The sequence below is a fragment of the Phyllostomus discolor genome, chromosome 3 (genome assembly GCF_004126475.2).
Source record: "Phyllostomus discolor isolate MPI-MPIP mPhyDis1 chromosome 3, mPhyDis1.pri.v3, whole genome shotgun sequence".
Lineage (NCBI taxonomy): Eukaryota > Metazoa > Chordata > Mammalia > Chiroptera > Phyllostomidae > Phyllostomus > Phyllostomus discolor.
Window position 1 is genome coordinate 782,237 of NC_040905.2, and position 26,326 is coordinate 808,562.

Consider the following 26,326-nt stretch of genomic DNA (forward strand, 5'->3'; position numbering starts at 1 on the left):
CTGTCATTACGAGGTCTCTATAAAAGAGTGGACTGAGCTCGGCTGCCCGACCTGACCTGTTTGACCCATGAAATTTAAATGTGCGTTAGCTCGTTTCATCGAGTGTGTATTCCAGACACACTGATTGGGTATCTGTTCCGTGTGAGGCGTAACTGCAGACACCGGTGAGTGTCCGAGGAAGGGTTACGTTACAAAATAACGAGGAGACTCTAGCCTCAAATCTACAGACCAGGAAAAGAGAATCGACAAATAGTCAAGTAACAGCCCGTGTTTACCCATGCATCACGTCATTTAATAGTGACAGCAGTGGCGGAAGCACCCTGGCTCTGTCATTTTCCTCATTGCACGGACACGGGGGTGCAAGGAGATGAAGTACCATGTGGGAAGTCATAGCGGTGGACCTGAAACCTGCAAAAGCTATTAGGGTGCTCTGCATCTCTCAGGTAACTTGCATAATTCAACAACTTAGGGAGCACGTTTTAAACGCAAGGCCCCACGCCCTGCTGCAGCACAACGGTTCTCAAAGTGCGGTCCTGGGGCCTCCGATGCGGCACTCTGGGACGCCTGAGAAAGACAAATCACAGGCCCCGCCTGCTGAATCTGGGTGATTGCACACCTGCTGGGGTTTGGGAGCCTGGTAGAGGGTGAACAGGTGAGTGAGGAAAAGCAGGCACACAAATAACTACACGTCTTGGCCGGAAGATCACGTGCAGAAATGAGGGTTAGGATCCTACCAAGTTTGAGTTCGCTGCCAGATTTTATGATTTTTCAAGAGAAGCTGGGAATCCAGAGTTTAATGGGAAATCTCTCAACTTGACACACACAGGGAGCCGAAACTAAAATTTACAAAAATAAAATCAATGAGCAAAATGACGCGGTCTGCAAGGCAGGTGCAGGCTGTGCTCCCTGCTGAGGAGGCCGGGCCAGGTGCGCGGGTGCACCTGCCCAGGACTCTGAACCCGGGACTCTGAGCCCGAGACTGGGGCAGGGAGAGGCGGGCTCCGAGTTCGTGCCCTGGGGTTGCCCCAGCATGCAGGGGCCCTGGCCTCCGGGCACACGTGGGTGCCTGAAACTGCTCCGTGTGTTCCGTGCAACACTCTCATGTGCACGTGATCAACTTTGTTACAAACGAGGCACCGAAGACACAGCTGTAGCTAATGACAACAGAAAGCAATGGTAACGCGCTGCGCCGCGAGCTGCGTGCACGTGGCCTCGCTCGGCACAGCAGCACGGGCTCCCTCCGCCTTCTGCGGGGCAGAGGCAGCTCTGCCCTTCGCGGTCTGAGCAGCCTCAGCAGGTGGGAGGTTTCCCGAGGGAGCTGAGAACTGCCCTGTCCCCGAAAGGAGGCGCTCCCAGGACTTCTCCGTGGCTCAGCTGGACAGTCAGCAGCGCGGCTCCTGCGCTCTGGGGACGCGTCTCAGTAAAACAGTTCCTGGAGCACAAGCGCGGGGACAGCAGGCAGCGGCCACTAAGGAATTCACCAGGGGAGCCGGTGCAGCGAAGACGGGACCCACGTCCCGCGGGAGGACGCGAGCCTCGCGAGATTTCCCCACACACCGACTCGGGATACTGCAGGCCTCGCGAGATTTCGCCACCTCCGCCTGGGGGGGGGGGGAAATAGCGCTGGCCTCGCGAGATGTCAGTCTGCGCGACCCCGGTCGGCGCGCAATTTCAAGCCCAGGAATTGCTCGTTTCCGGAGTTTTTCGTTTAGTGGTTTCGGACCGCGGGTCCCGGAGACGCGGGAAGCGAGCCCTGGCCGCGCGGGCGTTCCTGCGCCACCAGGTGGGTGGTTAAGCAGCAGGCACGGGCTGCCGAGCGGTCTGGAGGCCGGCAGCCCACGTGCGGCCGGCGGGGCGGCTTCCTGCCCGAGAGCGCGGCTCCCGCCCGAGAGCCTCGCCCGCAGGCGCCGCCCCGGCCCGCCGGGCCCTCCCGCAGTAGGAAGGATGCCAGCCTTCTGGGGCCGCCCCCGGCCCCGCTCCAGCAGGACCTCCTCCCGCCGAGCTGCGCCCCCGACACCCCGTCCCCAGACGGGGTCGCCGGGCGCACCCCGCGGAGCCCGGCGCCTGCGCGTTGGGGGCCCAGCTCCTGGGGGACACGCGGAGGCGGCGGCGGCGGCGGCGGCGGCGGCCTGTCCATCGCTCCTCCCTCCGGGAAGAGAGAGCGGGTGACCACTGAGATGGGGGCGACGGTGCACGGGCGTCGCGTCCTCACGGCCCACCGACCGCGGGCGCCTGGACACCAGGCGCGGGGCGGAGCCCGGGGCCCCGGTGGACGCGGAGTGGACACAAAGCGCGGAGCTCGTTTGGAAGACTCGTGCGACCCCGGCGGTTCGGGGACGCGGGCGCGGGGCCGCCTCGACAGAGATTCAGGCACCTGGGGGGGCCGCGGCTGTGACAGCCCTGGAACCACGGGCCGTGTGGTCTCGAGTCCGGCCGGCGCGGACCGGCGGCGGCGCGAGTCACACGCGGGGGGGGGGGGAGGCCGCGAGAGGGGCGGGGGCGCAGGCCGCCCGTTTCAGCCCTCGGCGCGAGTCCTGGACGCACGCGAGGGTGGCGCACGAGGGCCGGCCCTGCGCGCCGGGAGAAGGCCCTCGTTCCCGCGGAGCTCGGGGAAACCCGCGAGTTCCTGGCGTTGCCGCCCGTGGGGGGCGCCATCTTTAACCGTGTATTTCTGGAGTTCTGCGCGTTTTCCCGTGTCTCGCGCGTGTCTGAGCGCGTTTCGTGCTATCAAACCCGACGTCTAGCGGCGTGGACCTCGTGTCTGAGTGACGTTCGGGTTCACCGCTTTCGGCCTCCCCGGGTTTCTCGCTCTCTCTCTCTCGCAGCCAGTCCGGGGCCCGACCCTTGCGGGCTCTGTCTGCTCTTTCGGTTTTCCGTTCCCGGTTACGTTTGTGTACAGCAGCAGAGGCAACATGGCACAGAAAAGGGCACGTTGCAAACCTTTGTTTTTAATTGTTTTTAGCAAAATAATCGTCTTTCAAAGGAAGCCCTGCGTGTACAAACAGCTGTTGGCCCAGTTGCTCTGGTTGGACCACGCAGGGTTCTGCCTGGGAACGGCTGGAGCATCTTTTGAAAATCAGTCCAATAAAATATTCCAGTAGTTTCAGAAATGGATGCTGAAGTTCTAAGGAAATGCTGCCCGTGGCTGGTTGGAAGAGTGCAGCGTGGCGTGATGACCCAAAATATTCCCCACTCACTCATGCAGGCACTGTGGTGGCGGTGAGAAATCTCCAAGTCACGTGGTGGAAGATGTAAATGAGGGTCCCCTGTGGGCAGGTACTGCCCCATGGCCCTCTGGGGTGGCCAGCCTACAAGAGGGCTCCCAGCAGCCCCATCCCCTGGGGCTCGTGCCTTCACGGAGTGGTCCCTGCTGCGTGTGCCTGCTGCTCCGTGAGGCTGGGGAGGGTCCGCCCAAGAGATGGAATCCCACTTCCAACATTAGATGGTAAAACACCGGGACTGACATCTTGGGCGTGGTCTCTCTCTTTCTCTCTCTCTCTCCCTCTCCCTCCCCTTCCCTCCCTACTCATCACTTTTCTCTGGGGGAGCAAGCCATGTTGTTAAGGGGCCCCCATGGTAAGGAAGGGACCTTTCTAGCTAGCAGCGACCAGGCCTGTCAGCAGCCCTGTGGCTGTGCTTGAGGGGACCGCAGCCCGGCCAGCAGCTGACAGGTCTTCAGGGGACATGCGGAGCCTGAATGCCGGCTAGGCTGCTTCCGCGTCCTGTCCCTCCGAAACTGAGATAACGCACGCGTATGGCGTGAAGCTGGAGGTTTTGGGGTCATTTGTTGTACAGCAGTAACGTACAAACCTGCTCAAAGCCTCGTCTTCCTGTTACCCTCGTTAAGTTCTTTCAAAGCAGCAGTGTGCTCCGGATGAAAACAAAACCAAACAACCAAGCAAGCAGACGGAAGTTACCCGAAGAGAAAAGTGAGACTCAGACCACAGACTCAGACCCCTGGACCCCGGCTGCTGAAAGAGCACAGAAGAAAGCAAATAGGAACACCCTTCAGTTGTTTTAGACCCATACTTTACCTCCCCCACCCCCACCCCCGGGAGCTTGGTGTGATGGGAAAATCACCAGACACTGCTGTTTCAACAGTGACCTTCCCTGTCCCACCCCAGGAACCAGGCTGCGGGGCTTGGCCAAGAGTAAGTGGAACTTGAGTTCCAAAACCTTCCACCCAAAAATGTTTCAAATTTGCAGCCTTGGAGGCTGAGAAGATATGAAATGTAGCAAACTGGATTGAACATTTACCAATAGCTTAAGAATTCTCTTGGGCAAGAGACTGTGGGCAGCCGTGGCCATCAGAACCCCCCCACCTTCATGCTTGGTGACTGGACCGCCGGCGTCCGGCCCTCTCTCGTCTGCCCGGACGGCCCCCATGCCCCCGCGTCAGACAGGACAGGGCAAGGTTCGGTGTCCAAGCATCCCCCCGCCCTCAGTGGAAAGTTTTCAGGTTGTGTGTTAGACTCGACAGAGTGAAAACATCTCAGAATAACACCTCAGAGTACGTTGTTCATAACACAATGGGAAAGGGAATGGGAAGGGAGTTTCATCTTGGCTTCAACCATATTGACAAACGGTTGTCTCGCTGAGGAGACTCTTCTTCTTGGTGTTTTTAACCTCTCTCCTTCCTTCCCCACCTTTTCACTGTTACTTGGCATCATAACCAATTTACTGAAATCAATGAAACCTGTGAAAAGCTATTAAAATCGACTTCTGTAACCACTAAAACTGTTTTGTCCTTTTAGGACTTTGAAAAATTACATCAGTGATTTCGCCGTTGCAGTTTGCAGAGGGATTAGGAAATGAGCTGGGGGCAAGAGAGGAGACTGTGCAGGAGGTGACAGAAGTTAATTTCCAGCCCTGTTTGGATCAGGAGAGAAATCGGTGTGCCCTTCCTGAAGAAGTTACTGTCGGGTATCCAACTGCTTTCCTTGGAATAGAGTCGGTCAGCACAGGACTCTGGACTTCTTTCTAATCAGCCTTTGGCATTTCCCCAACATGTAACTGTCTAGTGACATATTTTTAATAGAGAAAGTATTTGAGTTTTTAAAGCAAAATTATACTGAAAATAAGGTCAAACTTTGATTAACAAAAACATAAAGGAATCGAAGCTGAATTAAATTTCAGGACATTTGAAACCTGATTTGACTTGAAACAAGGTCTAAAAAAGCCATCGAAAATAATTACTTCACTATTAAGCATTTTTTCCAAACTGCTTTCTAAAAGAAGACCCATTGCAAAATGGCCTCTACTTTTTATTTCCTATTGGTGAATAGACTACTTAGAGAAAATGGACTTTCACCTGTGGACAGAATGGATTTTAGGGTGACAAGGGTTTGACGGACATTTCAGTATCATATTTAAGGAAAAAGTGCAGCTGGGAGCCTCTGACATTGTCTTATGTTTACAGGTCTGTTCATAAAATTCCCTTCTTTGTCCAATGGAAAATGATGCTGTAAATGTTTGTAACGGCACTTTTAAAAACCAGTCCAAAAAAAAAAGAGAAAAAAGGTTCTTCAGAAACAGGTTAATATGTAAGGTGGATTTATGTAAAGCACCAGCTGTCTTGTGTGTTTTGAGAAGCAGCAGTACAAGCTTTTATTTGTAACCCAGCTCGTGGCCTTGGGACAGCAACTGTGTGGTTGTTGAAGTGAATTATGTTACTATAGGCGCAAAGAGAAGATACAGTGTTAAAAAACACATTTCCTAAGGAAAAGGAAACAAGGTAGAGAAAGAAGTTATTGTCCTGCTCTGAGATGGGGAGGTGAGCCCTTGAGATGACTTTGTTTTCATGGCTCGAGCAAACTGAAGGACACTCCCCCCCCCCCCCCCAATCACCGGGCCGGTGGAGCGCGAGGCCCCGCAGTGTGCGGGGAGAACTCTCCTGGCCCGCGTGCGGTGAGGGCGTGCAGACAGCGCGTCCAGGCGGTGACGCTGTGACCGGCCACTGCTCTCCTTCCCAGGCACCGGCGCGGGCAGGCTCTGCCGCTGACGGTGACGTGGCAACGCGGTGGCTGGTCCCCGGGGAGGGAAGCCTTCCCCTGGACGCTAGAGCCCGGTGTCAGCCTTGCGTCGAGTCTTGGCTTCCCTCCATCCCCGTTTTGTGACTGCCACGGGCACGCTCGCTTCTCGGAGACAGGGTTTCTCTGCGAAATGGTGTGAGACTCTCTCATGAGGTGTCCCTGGGGACTGAAGGAGGGCCCGAGTCAAACCACCTCCTCGACAGAGGCCGTTTCTCCCTTGTGAGCCTCTGGCGTCACGACGCCCACGCCTCGCTGCTGAAAGAGCTCTCTCAGGGTTTCCTGGGTGTGTCTTCTCCCAGACCCACATCCCCGTCCTCCCTGGCCGTCTGTCCAGCCTCATCCTCCCTCCCTGGACCCCGAGCTCGTCTCGGTGCTGTTGAAGCCACCCGCCCCGGTGTCCTCGCCCCACCGGACCTTCCTCCCCTCCCTGCAACCAAACCGCGTCCTCGGTGACTTGGCGTGCTCTCGTTCTCTAAGAGCAGCGCAGGTGTGTCCGTGTGGGTGCGCACACTGTGGCCTCACCGAAACTTGCGAGGAAAAACTCCAGTCTTGTTCAGTGTCTGTCTCACGTTGACCTTGAACAGGTGCATTTGGCGACAGTCCAGGGTGAAGACGTTCACAGACTGGGGGAGAGAGGCCTGTTCTGCCCCCAGTGAGTCTCGCTGGGTCCGTCTACTCCCAGGACCAGTCCTTCGTCTTCAGCGGGAGTGGATGGAGCGGTTTCTCCTGAGGTCCCTCCCAGCCATGGGGATGGTCTGGGGGTCGGTGTCTTGCGGCGGCGATGGGGGTGCTCCTCCAGTGCTCGCTGACCGCTCTGACTGACCGGGGAGTGGCTGGCTGGTGTCGGCACCCGGTTCTCCTCTGGCCCCTCTCCGGAGAGTGGACGTGCGGCCGCAGACGAGGCCCTGCAGGCACAGGTAGGGGACTTTTGGCCAGACGGGTCATTGCCTCCTGGCCGGCGGGCGGCAGCCACACTGATGCCCTGGCCTGGCTCCACGGGGTCTCTCCCCGTCCCGCTCACCACAGTGCTGTAGCTGACATCCGAGTGGCCCTGTGAGACGGCTGGACGGGCCTGACAGTTCCAGCTTCGTCTTCGAAGAGGGCAGAGCTGCTGGCCCGTACAGGGCACGGCCTCCAGATAGCCGTCTGTGCCTCAGGGAGGGGGTGGGGGCCCCGGGGAGCTGGTCTGATCCCGTGAGCGCGTGGGCTTCATGGGGTGGGGGTGGGGGGAGTTGTGGCAGGCAGGGGAGAAGGTCAGGAACAAGCACGTTCGGAAAAACGGCCCTGTCTGTCCCCTTCCTGACTTGTCCTCTGAGTGTGGTCCAGGGCTCCCCCCGACCCTCCGAGGACCAGGAACCGGTGGGACAGAGGTCTCTGTGTTCCGACACTGGTGTGAGGTCCTGCCGTGTCCGAGTGCCGAGGACAAGCCAGCGGGGAGCTTCCAGGGGAGGTGGTGGGTGTCACCGACATGAAAATATGCATGAGGGCTCCTGAATGGAGGCTTTATAGGAAGGGGGGCATGGGAGGCTCCTCAGACCCCGCCGGCTGGGCCTGGGCGGTCCGGGTGTGGGTGTGGTGGGGTGGGGAGAAAGGCTAAGGAAGAAAGCCTCCTTTTGGCCTCGGGGGGCTCCATGGGCCTGGTCAGGGGGCAGGAATGAAAGCTGGGGGCGAGGGAACAGAGCCACAGGGGGAGATGCTGCAGAACCCAAAATGCCAGTGGCCAGAGGACAGCAGGGGCCACGGGCCGGGAGGGACAGGCACCCAGCCCTGGAGGGAGAAGACACGAGGAGTTATTTAAAATGGTAGTAATAGTAATAATAGCAACAATAACAACAAGAAAGCAATTCCTGAAGGCAAGGGCACCCTGGGGAGGGTGGGAGGGACCTGTGCCCTGAGAGGACAGTGGCCTCTGGGAGCCCCGGGAAGTGACCTTGGCGTTGAACCCGAGCCCAGCCAGTGTCACTGGTGGCTTGGCCCCTGTAGCCTCCAGGCCTCCGAGCTTTGCAGTGAAGCCCCATCGCCCAGCCTGCCCGAGACTCTGCCACCAGCCCTGTTTCTGCAGAGAAACTGGGACCTAGGGTTCTGGGCCACGGCCACCCTGGGGGCCTGGCTTCGCAGCTCCAGCAGGGTCTGCTGGGCCTGCAACTGGCCGTGGCCTTAGGTCCTTCTGACCAACCCTCTGCCTTGCGTCCTGGGAGCTGCCTCTTTTTCTTACAATAATACTGTCTTCCTCTAACTGCACACCAGCCAACGTGCTAGTTCTCCCACTCGCCGTCCTGTTCGGTAACCCTGGGGGAGAGGAGTATCATTCCCATTTGGTAGATGAGAAAACCGAGGCCCAGAGTGTTTATTTTTAAAGTTTTTAGTTTTGTTTGCCCCAAGTCATGGGTCAGAGTCAGGGTTCGGTCCAGGCAGTTGATCACTGGAGCCTGGCTGTGGACCCACTATGCTGTGGACCCACTGTGCACACTGCTTCTCACCTGCTTCTCCGCCAGCCTCTGCCCTGGCTCCTGGGCCGCCGCCCTGGCTGTCCTGGGACGGGCATCCCGTGCGCGTCCAGCCCCGTCCCGCAGTGGGACCCCTGCGGCCATTCTGCAGCCTCTCATTCTGCGACGCCTTGCCCAGCGGTCTGCCTGCCTCCTGGGCTCTCACCGCTCCACGCTTGCTGGTCCTGCTGCTGAGAGAGGGCCCTGCTGGGGGCCGCCGGGACCCCCGTGACTGGACTTCACTTACTCCATGCAGCTGAGTCGTGCGGGCGCAGTCCGTGCAGACAGACAGACGGACAGTCGGACACAGAGTTCGGCAGACGAGGTGGGCAGGAAGCGATGCTGGCTGGAGCGTGGGGTCGGGCCCCCCGCCCCACGTGGAAATGGCTCTGAGGGCTGGATCTGCAGGGGAGCACGGAAGGGGCCTGGCCCTGGGGCTCAGTGCCTGGCGCTGCCCCTGGACTCCGGGTGGGTCAGAGCTGGCAGCCTCACTGTCCGTTACGGCCGCTGGCAGAACTCCCCAGAACGGCTGAGCGCCGTCCCCAGAAGTGCAGTTTCCGGTGGCCTGGGGTGACGTCAGGCACCTGGTTTTATTTTTTAAAAGTGCTCCAGGCGCTCACCAGTCAGGCGCTGCGGGCCTCGGGCTGCTGCGTCCCCGGAGAAGGGAGAAGGGGAGTGAAGGGAGGCGGCCTAAGGTCGGAGGGGTGTGTGGTGTGGCTTTGCGCTGCGTGGCCTGGAGACGCGGACTGCGGGTCTGACTGAAGGAGGAGGGCTGAGGGCCCCTTCCGTCGGCCGGGCCGCTGGGGGAAGCCCCCTCCCCCTCCCCGCACGGGAGGTCCCGCGGTCCGAGACTCAGTGAGGACACTGGCCTGGGAGGTTGCTTCCGGCCAGGGGGTGCCAGCAGCGAGGCGACCGAGGGGACAGTGCTCAGGGAGCAGCTGGGTCCTGGGTTGCCCAGCAACCGGGCTTGCTGTCAAAGAACTGCCCACACGTGTCAAGGTCTAAGGAACCCCGAATCGCAGAGGCAGAAAAGCCAAGGTGGGAGCAGCCTCGAACAGCCGAGAAAGGCCAAGGGGACAGAAGTTGTTGAAAACGCCCGTGGCGGGGGGCGGTCCCCGCCTGCAGCGAGGTGCGCCAGCTCACCCTGACGCAGAAGCCAGAGAAAGCCCGTGTGCCGAGCTCGGCCGAGACGCGCAAGGCCAAGGGCCTTCTCTGCAGAGAGGCCTCCGAGCTGTCCACTGTCTTGTGCTCAGGTTTTCTGTTCCTATTTCTTAGCTTTTGTTTTTCAGCCGTAGACTTCAGAGGCTCAGCATCCTCGGGGCCCCGCCTGCCCCTGCGTGGGGGCGCTGGGGGCGCATGGCCACAGCAAACAGGCTGACGTCCGGACGGTGCCAGCGGCCGGGTTGGTTCCGCGTGGGGACTCCGCTGATCCATCACTGTGACTCGAGGGTGTCGGTGCCCCTGGTGTCACCGCTCCTGTGTTGGAGAGTCGGAAATGGGGTGTCGAGAGGGGAGTGGCTTTCTCAAGGCCGTGCGGCTGGTGAGTGTTGGGGCTGCGATTCCGACCCCAGACCCCCACTCACAACCACTGTGCCTTCGCTGTCTCCCTGACGACCGTGGTCCCCACCTCGTACATGGGGCTCAGAGGCCAGCCCTCCCGGAGCCGGGCTCCTCCCAGCCGCCCCGCCTTTCCCCCACTCTGCGTGATGTGATGCATGGCTGCCCGAGCGTGCGTGCTGAGGCCGAGGGGCCGTGGTCCGTGTTCAAGACCAGATCCGTGAGACCACGCGTGGGAGCATTGTGACAGGGTGGGGTCGATCTGTGCTAATCGGGTCAGCGTGCCGGCACACTCACGTGCACAGCAGCGTCACTGACAATGGCCGGGGCTGGGGGCAGCCCGCGTGTCCATTGACAGGTGGGTGGGTCAGCGAGCTGTGTCTCCCACCTGCAGTGGGATGTTCTTCAGCCTCGAAAGGAAGGGAAGCTCCAGCGTGGGTGAGCCTGGGGCGCATCGCACTGGGTGAGGCCGGCCGGCCGCAGGGAGACGGAGACCGTGTGGCCCCACGGACCGGAGGTTTGTCGAGCGGTCCCTGTCACAGAAACAGGACGTGGGGCGGTGGGTGCCCAGGGCGGGGGGAGGGGCGGTGGGGTGGTGGTGAGTGGGGACAGAGTTTCAGTTGTGCAAGATGAGGTAGTCTGGGAGTCGATTGCACAACAGTGTGAGTGCGCTCACAGCACCGAGCTGCGCCCCGGAACTCGGTGCAGAGGGGAGGTTTCGCCACGTGTGTCCTCCACGGCGGACGGGCGGCCTTCCCCAGTGACTCACGCCCGGTGTCCACACCAGCACAGCGTCCCTGTCCCGGAGCGTGGAGAAACGATGCGGTCTCTCTCTCTGTGGGGAGTCGTGAACATGGATGTTATTTTCCATGAATGGTTAGGTTGTTGCTCTGAGCATATGGCGCGCTCAGCAGCCCCGGAGCCGCTCGCCGGCCCTCTGTGGGAAGGCCGTGCCGGGCGGACGAGCCTGGTGTCCCTTCCCGCCCTGTCCCTGCTCCCCTAGAGGCAGCCCGGCCAGGGGGTTGGAGTCTGTCGTCCGCAGGGTCCCGGGTGTGCCCGTCGGGGCCCGTGACTGGAAAGGGGTGGGACTTGGAGAGCTTGACCTGGGCGGAGAGAAGCTTTGCGTGTGCCTCAGGGCCTGTCTGGACTGGACACACACACACACACACACACACACACACACACGTGTGCAGGGTCACGTGAGGGCCCAGAGCCGTCCCTTTGGGTGATCGACCAGAGGAGGGTGCTTCTGTCTAGACAGACCAGGGAGTACGGTGAGCGGCCGGGGTGACTGTCGTGCTGTGTGAAAGCTTAGCGGGGACATGACCTTTGTTCTGACCCGGAGAACCACTGTTTCCCGTGAAATGGACGCTCACTGACCTAGGTGTGTGTTTGGTTTCTGTCCGCCAGTTGCTTAGCAAATTGGAGAAAGAGGAGGACTGAGGTCACAGAGGCAGGGGAGGCTGTGGCTGCCCCCCTGGGGACAGCCCTGAGCTGTGGGAGGGAAGCAGCATGGCGTGCGTGACCCGCTGAGGACGGGCGAGGGCCTGCTGTGCGCTCGGGAGCAGCGAAGCCCGTGCTCTGTGCAGCCGCGGCCACGCGACGCTGTCCGGCCGGCGCCCTGTCCGGCCGGCGCCCTGGGCGTTCAGGCGCAGGAGACTGTCACTGCTGGGCTGGGTGCAGGCGGCGCCCTGAGGATGGGGAGAGGCCAGCGAGGTGGGCAGGGTGCCCGGAGTCCGGTCCCTTGAGGCCAGTGTCGAAGGAGGGGCACCGTCGGGTCATCCCACTGCACGCACCCCGGAGGCCGTCTTTGTGCCGGGGCAGCTTCGGCGAGAAACGACCGCCCGTCCTGTCTGGGGCGGGCTCCCGGCGTGGCGCCCACACGGCACCGGGGATCTGGGCTCCTCGGGTGCTGGAGCCGCACTGGCCGTCTGCAGGGAAGGTGGGCGATGGGGACGCGGCCACGCTCCCGACATGAGCCCTTTGTCCCGGCCGGTCCTTGAAGACACCTCCTAGTCGTCGCCGTGGTCTGCGGCTGGGAACGCCTGCGCACGCGGGCTCCTCCGGGGCGAACGCACGTTTGCCTGAGGAAGAGGTTTTCAGGAGCCAGGACTCTGTCCCTTTCCTGGGGTTTTCTTGCACAGTGTGCTGCTTTTCCTGCCCACGTTTCTTCTTGTTCTCTCTCTGGTGCTCTTGCTCTGCTCGGCGGGGCAGGCTGCCTTGGGTCTGTGGCTCCTGCGGCTCCATTTTTGGGAGGATTAGACTAGAATTCCTCACCTGCGGGGCACGGCGTCACCTTCCTCTCTCTCCCTCGTCAAGTCTGAAGTCTCTGGTCCAGCAACGGGACACCTTGAGGGACTCCTGTTGTCAAGCCAGCAGCCTCCCAGCAGCCACGGGGAAGCCGGGAGGCACTGAAATCCCGTTTCCCTGGCTGCTCGGGGAGCACCCCTGACTCCTCCCTTGTCCTGCAGACTCACTGTAAAGTGTTTGCTCTGACGGGCAGGACGGTGGCTGGGACGGGCATCTTAAAGCAGCCGAGATTTCTCTGGGCCGAGGTCGCGCTCTGCCTGCAGGGTTCTGACCGTCCCAACGTCCCGAAATACACAGTTGACGGCACTTCTGGGCTTCTGCGCTCACCCTTTCATTCACCTCTCGGGAGTCTGTCTCCCGAACCCTAAGTTTCTTTCTTTTCCTTCAGTTTCTTTATGATTCTCAAAATCTAAGGATGTACCTTAGGGAACTAGAAAAAGAGCAAATTAAATTCAAATTGAGTAGAAGAAAAGAATAAGAATTAAAATAGAAATCAATGAAGTCGAAAACAGTCAGTCAGTAGAGAAAATCAACAGCCGAAAGCCTGCTCCTCCGAAGGATCGGCAGAGCGGGTGAGCCTCTGGCCAGGCCAGCAGAGCAGGGGAGGAGAGCGGCCACCCATCCCCGTGGCCGAGAGTGGGAGCGGTGTGCCACTGGACACAGATGCAGGAAGCCGTCCGCGGTCACGCCTCCTCTGGCCGAGCTCATGCGTGTTTTGTCCTGTTTGTCCCTAGGGATGTAATTTTAGGGGGGGCGAAGGTGCATGGTATTTGTTTTAAATTTCAAATTCCACTTATCTTTTGCTGGTGTGTAGGAAAAAGGATTGACTTTTTTTTACCCTTGTATCTGACTGTCATCACTAATTAGCTGCCAAAGTTTCTTTGTTGGTTTTTCAGATTTTTCCCCACGTGGGTGTCCAGTTGCCCCGTGTCCAGCTGTCCCGCACCATCTGTTGGAAAACTCCGCTGCGCTGCCCGCCTGCTCCCCTCTCGGAGACCAGCCGACTGGATCTGTGGGTCTGCTGCGGGCTCTCGTCCATCCCGCTGACGTGCGCCTCGGCCCTTCCCCATCCCCCCGCCGGTGACCGCAGCCCCGCAGCTCGTCCTGAAGGGAGGGGGTGGTGGCCTCGGTTTCCCAGCCTGGTCCTTCCTCTCCTTCCTCAGTGCGGTGCTGGCTGCTCCGGACGTCCCGCCTCTCCACGCACCCTGGAGGACCAGTCTGCCCCTCCCTACGGAACAGCGTGCCATCCCGGGGCTGTGACCCAGGTTGCGGCACGTCCGCCGATCAGGTAGAGAAGAGCCGACACCTGGACAGTGCTGAGCCTCCCTGTCCACACACACACACACGGATTTAGTATTTGTAGTTAATAAACTTCATTTGGGGTTTCAAAAACCTATAGATGCAAAATACAGTAGCTTCTAAAGTGTAGATCAGATACCAGTCATTGTCTCCGTAGGTTGGACCAGCCGGGTGGGCACGCGTGTCTGTCCACACCTGCAGGTGCACGTCCCGCACCTGCCCAGTGGGCCTGGGAGGAGGCCGGGGCTGTGACCCTGCAGGGGAGACGCCCGGGGCCGAGGGTGGGTCAGTGTGAGCCGGACGGAGAGGGGGCGGGACAGCTCCTGGCCCTCCCGCACTCACCCCTGCGAGCACTGTGGGCCGAGGCGCAGCAGCTGCACATCTGTCCGTCCGTCTGTCCGGTGGCAGAGCGGAGACCACAGCCGACTCGACCTCCCGGCCTCAGTCTCCTCGTTTCCACCGCGGAGGAGCGGGGCTGGAGCCGGGAGTCTTCGCATTTCCCCTCCGTAGCAGCGGGGCTTTTCGGTTCTGTGACTTTGGAATGAGGGAGAAAATGCTCGCACAGAAAGTTTCAGAATGAGGAGCAGAACGTGACCTGCCTCCCAGGCGTTTGCCTCGGTTCCCACCTGAGCCCTGACTACAGCCGCCCCACCCCACAGAAAACGTGCCAGTCGGGCTTCTGGGATGGTCATTTGTGTGCCCCCCCCCCCCAGTGTTACTGCCTCTGGGTGCACCTCTGAACAGTGTCGGGGTGTCACACGTGTTGTCACCGGGGCCACACCAGCCTCGTGGTCGCCTTCAAAGGGCCGAAGGTAACTTGAGGACTCTGTAAACCTAACTGCCCCTTGACTGGGGGCACAGAACCCGGGGCTGCCGCCGGGCAGAAACCAGGCGCCGGCCGGATGCAGCCAGGGGAGGGCTGGGTGCAGCCAGGGGAGGGCCGGATGCAGCCAGGGGAGGGCTGGATGCAGCCCGCAGGCCTGTGTTTGCCGCCTGTGGTGTAGACTGTTACTGCCTGCTCTTAACCGTCATGTAAATGGAGTGACTCTGTTTTTGTCTTGCCTTTTTCATACAACATTGCCTTTGCCGTTTTTATCTCCTGGGCACAGCCCCTGGCTTTACTAATTTCTGCTGCTGTGTCGGTTTCCATTGCCTGAACTGTGTCCGCTGTGCGTGGGGTGGGCAGCTGGGCCGCTTCTGGTTGGGAGGGGCTGTGGGCACAGCGCCGTGAGCCTTCATGCGTGCACTTTCTGGGTGCACTCAGGGGGCATGCACACTCAGGGGGTTAGAGCACAGAGGCCTCCAGGGTGCACACCCAGGGGCAGGATGGCCAGTTACACGTGGTGCGCACCTCCGGCTGTTTCCCAGAGTGTGGGAGCGTTGTCCCCCTGACCAGAGCCTGCGCAAGGCCAGGACCTGGAGCAGATGACCTCAGACCTCTGCCTGGGGGAGCCCCCCTCCCCACTCTGTGGGACTCCGTGAGGCCTCACGCACCGCGTCCCCCACCATCCCACGTGCCCCTCTCGTCTCCGGGTCACCTTGGAAGACTGGATTCCAGCGACTTCCCGTTCCACGGGCAGGCAGAGATCTTGACCTTCTGACCCCTCCCCCAAACAGCATCTGTGCTCAGGATTATTTTAATTTGTAAACCCCAGAGTTTACTTTTAAAACAGGTGTTTCCCGAGACCCTCCCTGAGCAGATTCCTGTTCCACGCAGAACCAGAAGACGCAAGTGGGGCACGAGGTCCCCCCTTGTGGGCTCCTGTGCCCTCCTGACCCCAGGTCAGCGCAACCTGGGTTCCACCCACGTTCCAGGGGCGCTCACGCCTGGAGTAGGGGGTCTCTGCCTGTAGCAGGGTGTCACAGCCTGACGAGGAGACGCCCCTGAGCGGGGCAGGTGCTGGGGCAGCCTGCAGCGGGCAGGCCGGTGCACGGAGCGCAGACCGTTGAAAAGGGTTAGCACGAAGGCACGGCTGTCACCACCTGGTCCAAGTCCGGCTGCAGGGCTCAGTAGCTGTAAGCTGCAACCCCCACCCCCACCCCCACCCCACGGCCAACGCAGTTTTTGAATTCTACAGCACACACTGCTTGAAAGACGAAGTTAAAGAGGGCACACATTGAGTTGGGTGGGGAGGGTTTAAAGGTCTGCGTTTTCCCACCACAGCTATTCGGTACCAGCTGCGGAGTGGGCGTGTGTGTGTGGAGAGGTCGCGACCTCCCTTATTTTTACAACCATTGCCGTGGTTTCATGGCGCTGGCAGCGCGCGCCCGGAGTGGAGAAGGGGACCTTATCGCGGTAATGATATGCCGGAGCGTGGGCATTGGCACAGACCGGCTCTTCTACTGACGACAAATGTCACGGGAAGAAGGACTCGATCCAGCGAGCGGCCCGCGCCAGCGTCCCAAGACGGCAGTGGCCCCGGTGAGGACAGGCTGCGCAGCGTGGGTCGCACCTGCCGAACGGAAGGAAGCAGGGCGGTCGGAGGGCGCGGGCGTGCCCCGGTGCGCCAGGCGAGTGTGTCTCCGGGGCACGAAGTCAGACACCGCGGCCGTTGGGTGGGGACAGCTGCGGTTTCTACGGGCGGGTTAGTTGTCACCGTAGCCGCATTAGCCTGCTGTTCCTGCGCCACCTCAGCGCTGTCCCCGACGAGCTCGGGCGGTTTTCCGAGAGCTGGCATGAGAGTTTTGTGCTGACATGTGGCCACTTTTGACTATGAAAAGGAAGAAGCCGAAGCAAGGACAGTAGAGCAGAAGGAGTAACTGTTCTGAGCAACAGGCTCGTGGCTGCTGAACTACTCAGTAGGCTTTGGTTGTGCAGCTTGCCAGGACCCCTGTGCAGTAATGAGTGTAATCTGACTGTGCAGAGTCCACACCAGGGAGACGTTTAATTCTCCCTGCAACTGAATTTAGTGCAAGGTTGGTTAGTCCCAAGAAGTGCTGAAGTTACAGCACTTTTTCCTTTTTCTAAGTGGACACTGGACCTTCCTCCCGAGGGCCCGTGTGAGCAGCCCCACTGCCAGCGGTGGCTCCTGCGGCGTCCTCTCCCGGTCACTCTTGGCTGAGAAGGCTCGCATGCGGACCGTTCCGATGATTCCTGTCTCCTGTTTTGTTTCCTTTTCTCTTGTATTTCAATCTGCGAACAGGACAAATAGAAGTTCACGAATCCAGTGGCACCGTTTTTCTTTTTTTAGCCAAAAGGGACCCATTCTTTTGAAGTTGATACCCTTGATTCCGTGCTTCTGTGCCATGGCTTTACTCAGGAGAGGTGCCCTGGGATCTGAGATTCCCTGTGCTTTCCGGGAGGGGTGGGGAGGCCCTGCGGGGTGGGGTGGGGCAGGGCGGGACGGGGCTGCCTGGCCGGGGCACTGGCAGGAGAAGCCCCTGCGTCTGTGGGGGGGGGGGGGCTGCTCACACCGTGGCAGGAGGGCGGTAGCCCTACCGGCCATACCGATGGTGCCGGCAGAGCCCCGTCATAGGGCTCCCCCACGCCCGTCGGACTGATGCCGATTCCCTACCCGTGTCCACAGCAGAAGCCGCAGCCCAGGCTCCTTCCTGAAGCTGAGAGGCGGCCTCAGGGTCTTCTCTGAGGCACCGTGCAGCCAGCGTGTGCGGCTCCCCGAGGTGCAGTCCCGGGGGCTCATGGAGACACCTCTCCCATAGGGTGTGTCTGTGCACTGGGTGCCTCACCGGCATCTCCAGCCCAGCAAGGTCAGGGCCGAACTCCCGACCCTTAGCCTCTCCCCTGAGACCCAGACTGACCCCTCCTGCTCCCGGCTCCCGTGGTCTCCCTCATCCCGGCCAGTGGCAGGTCCTGCCGCCCCCCCTCCCCTGAGCCACCCCAGTGGAACGCCTCGGAGTCATTGGTTCTGTGCCCCCTCACAGCCCACACCCACCCTGTTCACCCAGAAAGTGCGTGGGGTGTGTCTCCGAGAATCTCACCACTTCTTCCCGCCTCGGCCCACGCCCTCGCTGTGCGGCCACCACCCTCTCTCCCCTGGGCCGAGGTCTGAGCCAGTGCTAGGCTGCCGCTGCCGCTGGCAACGGGGGTCTGTTTGGTGGGGGCGCAGTCACGCCAGCCCCGTTCGGCACCCTGCAGTGCCTCTGCCTCCTCTCGGAGCACGAGTCGCAGCCCCCCCAGCCCCCACACACTGGCCCCAGCCACCGTTCAGCCCAGATGCTGCTGCGCCTGCCCTGTGCCCCACTGTGCCGTCCTGGCTGCTCCCCCTGTGAAGGCTCGGGCAGCAGCAAGGCCCCCTTGCATCAGGAGCACCGCGGGCCTGTCCTGCCGATCGGGTACCAGGCCCACGGACCTCAGTTCACGGGAGGAAGGGTCACGTGTTAAGAGGGAGGGGAGGAGTGGGTGGGTCGGATACCCTATAATTCACTGTGGTGTGTCTCCCCCCACGGTGTCATTAGGAAGGTTTTCAGACGTGGAAGTTGATGGAGTTCCACCGTGAGCGCCGGCACATCCGTGTAGACTCTACAGTGAATATTCGCTGTGTCATTTCACTGCCCATCTCTCCACCCCTCCGTCGGTCCACCGTGAGAGTGGCGTTCTGAGCTCTGACAAAGCTTTCACCTGGGTGACCCAAATCCCATCCAGATACAAAATACAAGTTTCACCTCACAGAGCCCTGTCAGCCCCTCCTGCTGACCCCTGCTCCCCCCCGCCCCCCAGAGGCAACCACTTCCGATCTTGTTTTATTTTTGCTGCAGGTTAGTTTCACCTGTTCTAGACCTTCGCACGACCTGTTTTCGTCCAATAGTATTTCCGAGGTTCACCCTCTTCATCCGTGCTGTTGCGTGTGTCCGTTTAGTGTTTACATCAAAATAATCTCGCTCAGTGTTCGCAGATTCCCAGGTTAGGCGGTAAAGAAAATAAAGTGTGTTTTTTTGTGTTTTTTTTTTTAAGCAGAGCTGGAAGGGACCCTAGTGACCGTTGTGCTGACCTGGATCCCCCGTGAGAGTGACCGAGAGCCAGAGCGTGCTCGGGGCTGTGCTGCCTGGGCCGGGCCTGGAGGCCTGGTCCCCGACTGGACCATGTGCTCCGAGGGCAGCCAGCCAGGCGGTGGTTTCGGGCCGAAGCCATGTGAGACGGGAGAGTTTCGACAGAGCTTCGCTTGAGGGGATGCGAAACCACACTGACCTCATGTGACAAGAAACCCTCCGAGGCCTTGGTGTGGGGCCAGGGAGGAACTCCAAAGTGGCTTCTGGTTGCCGGCTCTGAACCCGGACCCGCTGGCCTGAGGGGACTGCGGCAGCTTTCGGATCAGCACCGGGACAAGGCCCAGGACCGGGGCACGCCTCTCCATGGAGTGCGGAGGCAGGGGACCGCAGAAAACACAGGACCCGGGAGAGGCACCTTCGGGCACACGGCCCTCCCGGAGGAAGGGCCTGGGAGCTCAGAATAAGACACCCGGCGGGGCGGGGATCCGTGTCACAACGAGCCTTTGTCTCCCGTTCAGCCGGGGGGGACAGCGGCCTGGCGGGGCCTGCCTGCCAGCTGTTGGCCAGCCTTTGAAAAGTCCCCGATCCCGGGGCCAGTGCTTCGTGGGCAGGTATCCATCGCGCGCAGCCAGCTGGCACGGTTGGCACCTTTGTCGGTGAAACAAGCCCAGTGACAGGGAGCTGGGCCGCTCTTGCTACCAGCTGGCAGGTGCGAACCCCGGGGGCAGGTGCCCTGGGAGAGAAGGCCGGCGTTGCCATGGCAACAAATCAAAACAGGACATTTCCTCTTCAAGGTCAGTCTGACCTCTTTTCACGGGGGGACGCCGTGAGGGGGAAGCGACTGTGTGTGAACGTGTGCCTGGTCGGTCCGGGACGGGCCCCTCCGACGGGGTCTCACCAGCTTCACCCGCGGCGGGCCAGCGGGGCCGGGGACGGTGCAGAGGATGAGGAGGAACAGCTCACCGGAGAGGGGCCGGGGCCGGAGAGACGGCCCGTGTCCGCCAGCGGGACAAAGAACTCCACCGGCGTTTCTGAGAGGCGGCCCGGCAGGTTCCGCGGGTTCTCCGGGCTATTCCGGGAGGAGAGATTAGTGTTGGCTGCTGGAGGCCTGTCACCCTAGCTGCCCTTTGGCCAAACCGCCCTGGTGCAGGGGTGAGGCGCCCTTGTCCGCTCTCTGGGCCTCTCGCACCCCGTTGGACAGAGTGAGCTCCCCGGGAGGAGGGAGGAAGCAAGCCCCTCACACCGCTGTGCGCTCTCCTCTGCCCGCTTCTCCCCCCTCCCCACCCCGTGCCTTCCCGGGCAGGCGCTCTCTCCGGCTCCCCGTCTGAGGCGTCTCTGGGCCTCGCTCCAGCACGAGCCGCTCAGACCCAGGGTGTGGGGTGGGTGTCGGTGACCACCCCCCCGCCGTGTCACGCCCCGTGTGTTTCTCCCCGTCGTGAGCCCCCCGCCCCAGGCCCCAAGACTGCTCTTGGGAGGAGGAGTAGCCCCGTGGCCGTGTGGGGCCCCCAGTGTGTCGGGCGAGGAGACTGACTGATCTCCTGGGGCCCTTGCTCGCCGCTCGCTGAGTCACTGAGGACGGAGAGCTCCGAAGAGACCCAGCGGCTAGCGAGCTGACCTCACTCACTCACTCGCAGGTTCGCCCCGGACCCTGGTCTCCAGCAGCCGTTTGTATGTACTTCACCTCCCAAGTCCGGGCACCGGGGATGTGGACGCAGATGAAGCATCGCTTCCTGTCCTGCAGGAGCTGTGGTCCAGTGGGGGGAGGGAAGCGGGGAGAAAAAAAACAACTCTCAGAATTGGCAGGAGTTGATGGCAGAGCTCTGCTCGGGAGAGAACTCACCTGGTGGGTTTGGACACACGCGCTGGTGGGCGGGCTCAGTGACAAAGGGGGGCCTCGGGCAGGCGGGGCCTGGGATGGCAGCAGGGGCCTGTTCTGGATCCAGAAGTAAGGGATTCCAACAAACCCAGCGGTTAAGGTACAATGTCTGAAAATCACCCCTGGCTGGCGTGGCTCAGTGGACTGAGCGCTGGCCCGTGAACCAAGGGATCACTGGTTCGATTCCCAGTCAGAGCACATGCCTGGGTTGCGGGCCAAGACCCAGTGGGGGCATGCAAGGGGCAACCACAGTTGATGTTTCTCTCCCTTTCTTTCTCTCTCCCTTTCCAACTCTGTCTAAAAATAAATAAATAAAGTTTTTAAACAGAATAAAATGAAAATCAAAGTCAGTGTACAAAACCCATGATGAGCAAAGCATGACAAGGTTAGAGCAGATCCAATGAAGAGAGGGTCTTGTCCTGCACGTGAATGGCTTTGCTTCACTCTCCTCACCCAAATTCTGGCCCTTGTTCAAGAAAACTGTATTTTAAAAATGTCCCAATTTAAATAAATAACCAAAATGGAAACAGGTTCACAGACAGAAACCAGAGAGACGGTTGCAGGAGGGGAAGGGGCTGGGGGCCTGGGGGAAGGGGGAGGGACTGGGAAGTGCAGGTGGGTGGTCACGGAGTAGTGATGGGGCCGGGGAGCACAGGTCAGGGCGTGCAGGCAGTAATACCGTGGCGGCTGTGCGTGGTATCACGTGGGGGCTGAAAATGTCAGGGGGTGACTTTGTAAAGTGTGTGACTGTGTAGCCACCGCACTGTACACCTGAAACTAACACGAAACGATACTGAGTGTCAACTGTGGTAGAAACATAAAACTTAGCGCATGCGAGGGCCTGCCTCCTGGACCACCACCTGGTTGTCTGTGGGCATATGAAGAGACTTCCAGCCAAGATGGAGGTGTGGGTAAACACTCTTTGCCTCTGTGCACAACTACAGCAAAAATCACAGCTAGACTGCAAAACAAACGTCACCCAGATTGATCAGAAAATTGAGCTGTATGGAAGTCTGGCAGCCAAGGACCTAAAGAAGCCACATTTGTCCAGACAAGTGGCTTTTCTACAATAGGCCACACCACCAAGACAGGTAGTCAAAGCTGCTCTACCCAATACACAGGAACAAACACAGGGAGGCTGCCAAATTGAGGAGACAAAGAAACATGGCCCAAATGAAAGAACCGATCAAAACTTCAGGAAAGTGCTGCATGGAATGGAAATAAGTAACCCATCGGATGCAGAGCTCAAACACTGGCTATCAGGATGCTCAGAGAACTCACTGGTACTCTAACAGCATGAAGAAGACCCAGGCAGAAATGAAGGTTGCATTCAGTGAAATAAAGAAAAATCCACGGGAACCAACAGTGGAGGGGATGAAGCCAAGAATCAAATTGATGATTTGGGACGTAAGGAAGAAAAAAGCATTCAGTCAGAACAGCGAGAAGAAAAAGGAATTCACAAAAATGAGAATAGAAGAAGGAGCCTCCGGGACATCTCCAAACGTACCAACATCCGAATCATAGGGGTGCCAGAAGGAGAAGAGGAAGAGCAAGAAATTGAAAACTTGAGCCCTGGCTGGCATAGCTCAGTGGATTGAGTGTGGGCTGCAAACCAAAGCATCACAGGTTCAATCCCCAGTCAGGGCACATGCCTGGGTTTCAGGCCATGGCCCCCAGCAACCGCAAATGGATGTTTCTCTCTCTCTCTCTCTATCTCCTTCCCTTCCCTCTCTAAAAATAAATAAATAAAAATAAAAAAAAAGTATTTGAAAATAAAATGAAAGAAAACGTTTGTAATTTGGTGAAGGAAATGTCCAAGTCCAGTAGGCAAAGAGAGTCCCAAACAGGTTGGACCCAAAGAGGGCCACACTGAGACACACCATAATGAAAATGCCAAAGGTTAAAGATAAAGAGAGAATCTTAAAAGCAAGAGAAAAAGTTACTACAAAGGAGTTCCCATAAGACTGTCAGCTGATTTCTCAAAAGACACTTTGCAGGCTAGAATGGTTTGGTAAGAACTATTTAAAGTGATGAAAAGCAGGGATCTACAGCCAAAATTGCTTTACCCAGCACAGCCATCATTTAGAATCGAAGGACAGATAAAAAGCTTCCCAGATAAGGTAAAACTAAAGGAGTTCGTTATCACCAGGCCATTATTATGTGAAATGGTAAAGGAACTTACTTAAGAAAAAGAAGATCGAGGCCATGAACACAAAAAAGGCAAAAGTTCATGACTATCAACAAATGAATCCATGAAACAAACTAAGCAAAGAAGCAGAGCAGGAACAGAACCATAGATTTGGGGACCACACGGAGGGTTAGCAGCTGGGAGGGGGAAGGAGAATGGGGGAGGTACAGGGGGTAAGAAGCCTAACCAGTAGGTGCAAAACAGACGGGGGGGGAGGGTAAGAACAGTGTAGGAAACGGAGAAGCCGGAGAGCTTGCATGCAGGACCCGTGGGCATGAACTAAGGGGAGGGACTGCTGGAGGGAGGGGGGGTGCCAGGTGGAGGGGGAAAGGGGGGGAATTGGGACAACTGTAATAGCCAGATCAATAAAATGCAAGGTCTGGCACAAATAAGGCCCCTTTTTATTACATAAAAACCTTTTACTGCAACATCATAAGCATGTAGTTCCGTAACATAACACTACCCCACCCAAGCACACCGCATGGCATTTCAGGGGAAATGTTGAAACCGCCCTCCGCCTTGTTCGAGGCGATCGGGTACCCTACCGAACGCACTCACGCAGGCATTCCTTCCGCTGGATGCTGCGTATTACGTTTTTTTTTTTTAATTTTGCCAGTTTGATGTTTTAAAATGCGTGCATTAAAATATCTACAGGGTTAGAGGGAGATGAGTTAGGGTTTGGAGGGTTGTCAGTGGGGGGGTGGGCACGCCCCAGAGGAGGCCGGGTGTCTGGAGGCGGGGGCCAGTGTGTCAGGCCTTCCTCGACGGCGGGGGACGGTGAGTGACCATTTGTGACGCGGTGCCCAGTAAGGGTTTCGGAGCCGCGCGTCGCGCTGTGCCACGGTCCCCCCTGCCCCCTCAGTTGGGTGCCCAGCCTACATGGTGACCCTTGCATTCCTGCTGATGTAAGAGAAAGGAAGGAAGCGGGCTGGTGTCCGGTGTGGGAGGAAGTGGGTCGGCGGGAGGAGGGCGGGAGGAGGGGCCGGGCCAGCTGCAGCAGGCCTGGCCCGGGGAGGCCTCGTGCACCAGAGCCCGTGGAGAGAGGCCGGACTCGGCCGTGTGTGGGGCACCCCGGGAGCTCTCCATGCTCGGCCACGTTATGTTAAGGAGGGAGACCCTCGGGCACAAACCCAGGGGCCGTGTCTGCCGTCTAGAAATTACGGCACTGTGCTGCGCCTCGGGTTCGCTCCTCCAGGTCCACCCACCGTCCTCCCCGCTTTCTCCCTGGAGGCTGCCCCCAGCCCCCCATGGGCCATGTCGCAGGGCCCTCTGCCCCCACTCCCAGGTGAACTCGTCCGAGGATGAGCAGTGGAGAGACCTGGAGGGAGGGAGGGAGGAGCATGAATGGATGCCTCCCTCCCCTCTCCAAGGGCTGTCTCTGGCTGCACCCCTCAGCGCCCCCCAAATTCCTCCTCTCCCTGGCTTTGGGACCACCTCTCCTGCCACCTTCTCAGGCCAGGGCGCCTACAGAGCCCTCTCGTCTCCCCTGGGTGCACACCTCCTGTGTGGTGTCCCTGCACCCTGCTTCCACATGAACAGACCCCGTAGTAAACCCTCTCCCGCACAAGGCTGCTATTGTCTCTGGCCGCGGCCCCGACCAACTCACGGGCAAGGAGCACTAACGAGGTTATGCAGAGCGTTCTGGGCTGGGGTGGGGGAAGCGGCCGGCTGCCCAGAGGGAAGGGGCGGCAGGTGGGCGTGGGCGGACTCCTGTGGGATGAGCCATGTCTGTGGCGTGGGGTCAGCTCCGGCCTGAACATGGCCTCCCGTCTGCCAGGCGGGTGTCCGTGCGGGTCAGCCCGTGGTCTGTGTGCTCGTAGAAGGTGGGGGCTACCCCAGGGCTTTCCCAGCACAGGGACTTGCACGGAGAACGGCAGACCCCCGAGGTCCCGAGCGCCTGGGGTGCTCTGGCGCACTCCCTTCCGGGGCCGTCACGGACCTGAAATCACGCTCGCGCGCAGTCCTGAGCCCTGGCGCTCTCTAGCCTCGTGCGCTGACCTGAGCGGTTCCCCTGCCGCTGAAGGAGGCTGCAGCCACCGCTCGGAGGACGCCGAGCAGCCTTACACGGCTGAACACCACTGTCATGTAGATCCCCTGTGATCTAAAAGAAACGCCAGGGATTGTGTATCTTCACGTCATGAAAAAGTTTCTTTCTTGCTAGATTTTACAAGTCAGTACTGAAAACCCTGGCTGCAGACACATCTGTGTTTTGGGATGGCCAAATTGTCGCAGGTTTTGGTTGGTGGGTTTCTTGGTTTTTCAGTGTTCCCTTGTTGGGCAGGGAGAGGGGGTGCGGTGCCTAGGGCTGCATCCGGAGGGCGTCCCGGTACGTCAGCCAGGAAGGGGCCCCCGACGATGGGTAGACCGCAGCAGCGATGCAGGAGGTCAAGGTCACGCTGTGCCTGCTCTCCCAGACTCCAGCCCTTCAGTGCGAGTCTGATGTGACGGGGCCCCGGGCTGGCGGTGACTCCTGGAAGGACAGCGCAGATCAGCACACGTGTGAGGGCCAGAGGGCGGGAGGGGAGGGCGGGAGGGCCGAGCTCACTGGGAGGAGCAGGAGCAGGGGTTTGGAGGGACAGTGGGGGGCAGCCCCCCAGGGGAAGCAGCCCGGCCGATCCCGCAGAACACGGAAGCCAGTCCTCATGTCTGTGGGTGACAGGAAGCCGGGGAGACTCTGGCGTCGGTCATCCCATGGGAAGCAATTGAGAGCAGAGGGACGAGTGGGGGGGATGTTAACGGGACGGATCTGGTGACTGGGGGGAGGGGGATGCGTCACCATGGGAACCGAACCGAGTGGGGGAGTCCTGTTTCATCAGAACGGAATGATGGAGGGGATGCACGAGTGGAACAGGGCTCTGGGAGACGAGTAGACCCCTTCGAAAGAGGAAAGTTTTTTTGGGGGAAAGTTTTTTTGTGATACAGTTGACATACGACGTTTTGTTAGTTTTGGTGCACAACGTACCGACCCAGTGGACACTCCCCTTTGTGCGGCCGATGGGGAGCAAGGTGAGCCGTGGTCCCTCTCTGTGGCAGGCCCTTCGCTCGCTCGAAGGAAGGGGCCAAGGGACAAAGGGGGGCGGGCCGCAGTCCAGGAGCGATCGAGTTACTGGGTCTCCCTGCCGGCGGGCATCCGTGACAAGACAGACACACTCAACTCGTGAGCTTCGCTGGGACTTCTTTTCCCTGCTGCTTCCCCGAAGAAACCCCAAAGCGAGCGCCTCATGTATTCTCACGTTGTTATCTCACCCATTTTTCAGCTCACACTCAGACTCCGCGGGCACACGCTGGGGAAGGGCTGAGGGACACGTCGTCGGGCTGGGGCCCGAGCACTCTTTCCCACGACCTTGCCTGGCAGCCGCGCCGCAGCCCGAGTGGGGAGCTCCCACCCCGGGAGCCGCCCGCCCGAGAGCCAGCACCCAGGGCCAGGGCGGCCGCGCGCAGGCGGGCCTGGGGTCCAGGCCGGCGTCTGTGAACCGTGGGCAGCAGCGTCACTTCTCTGGTTTTCTCTGGGAAGGAGGGGCGGCCCCTCCTCGAGCGGGCATGGAGACCACCCCCAACCCCCGCAAAGTGCAGGGCCGTGTCTGCACGAGGCCTCCATGCCGCGTTGGCTGCGGGGCTTTCACTGGGGGAT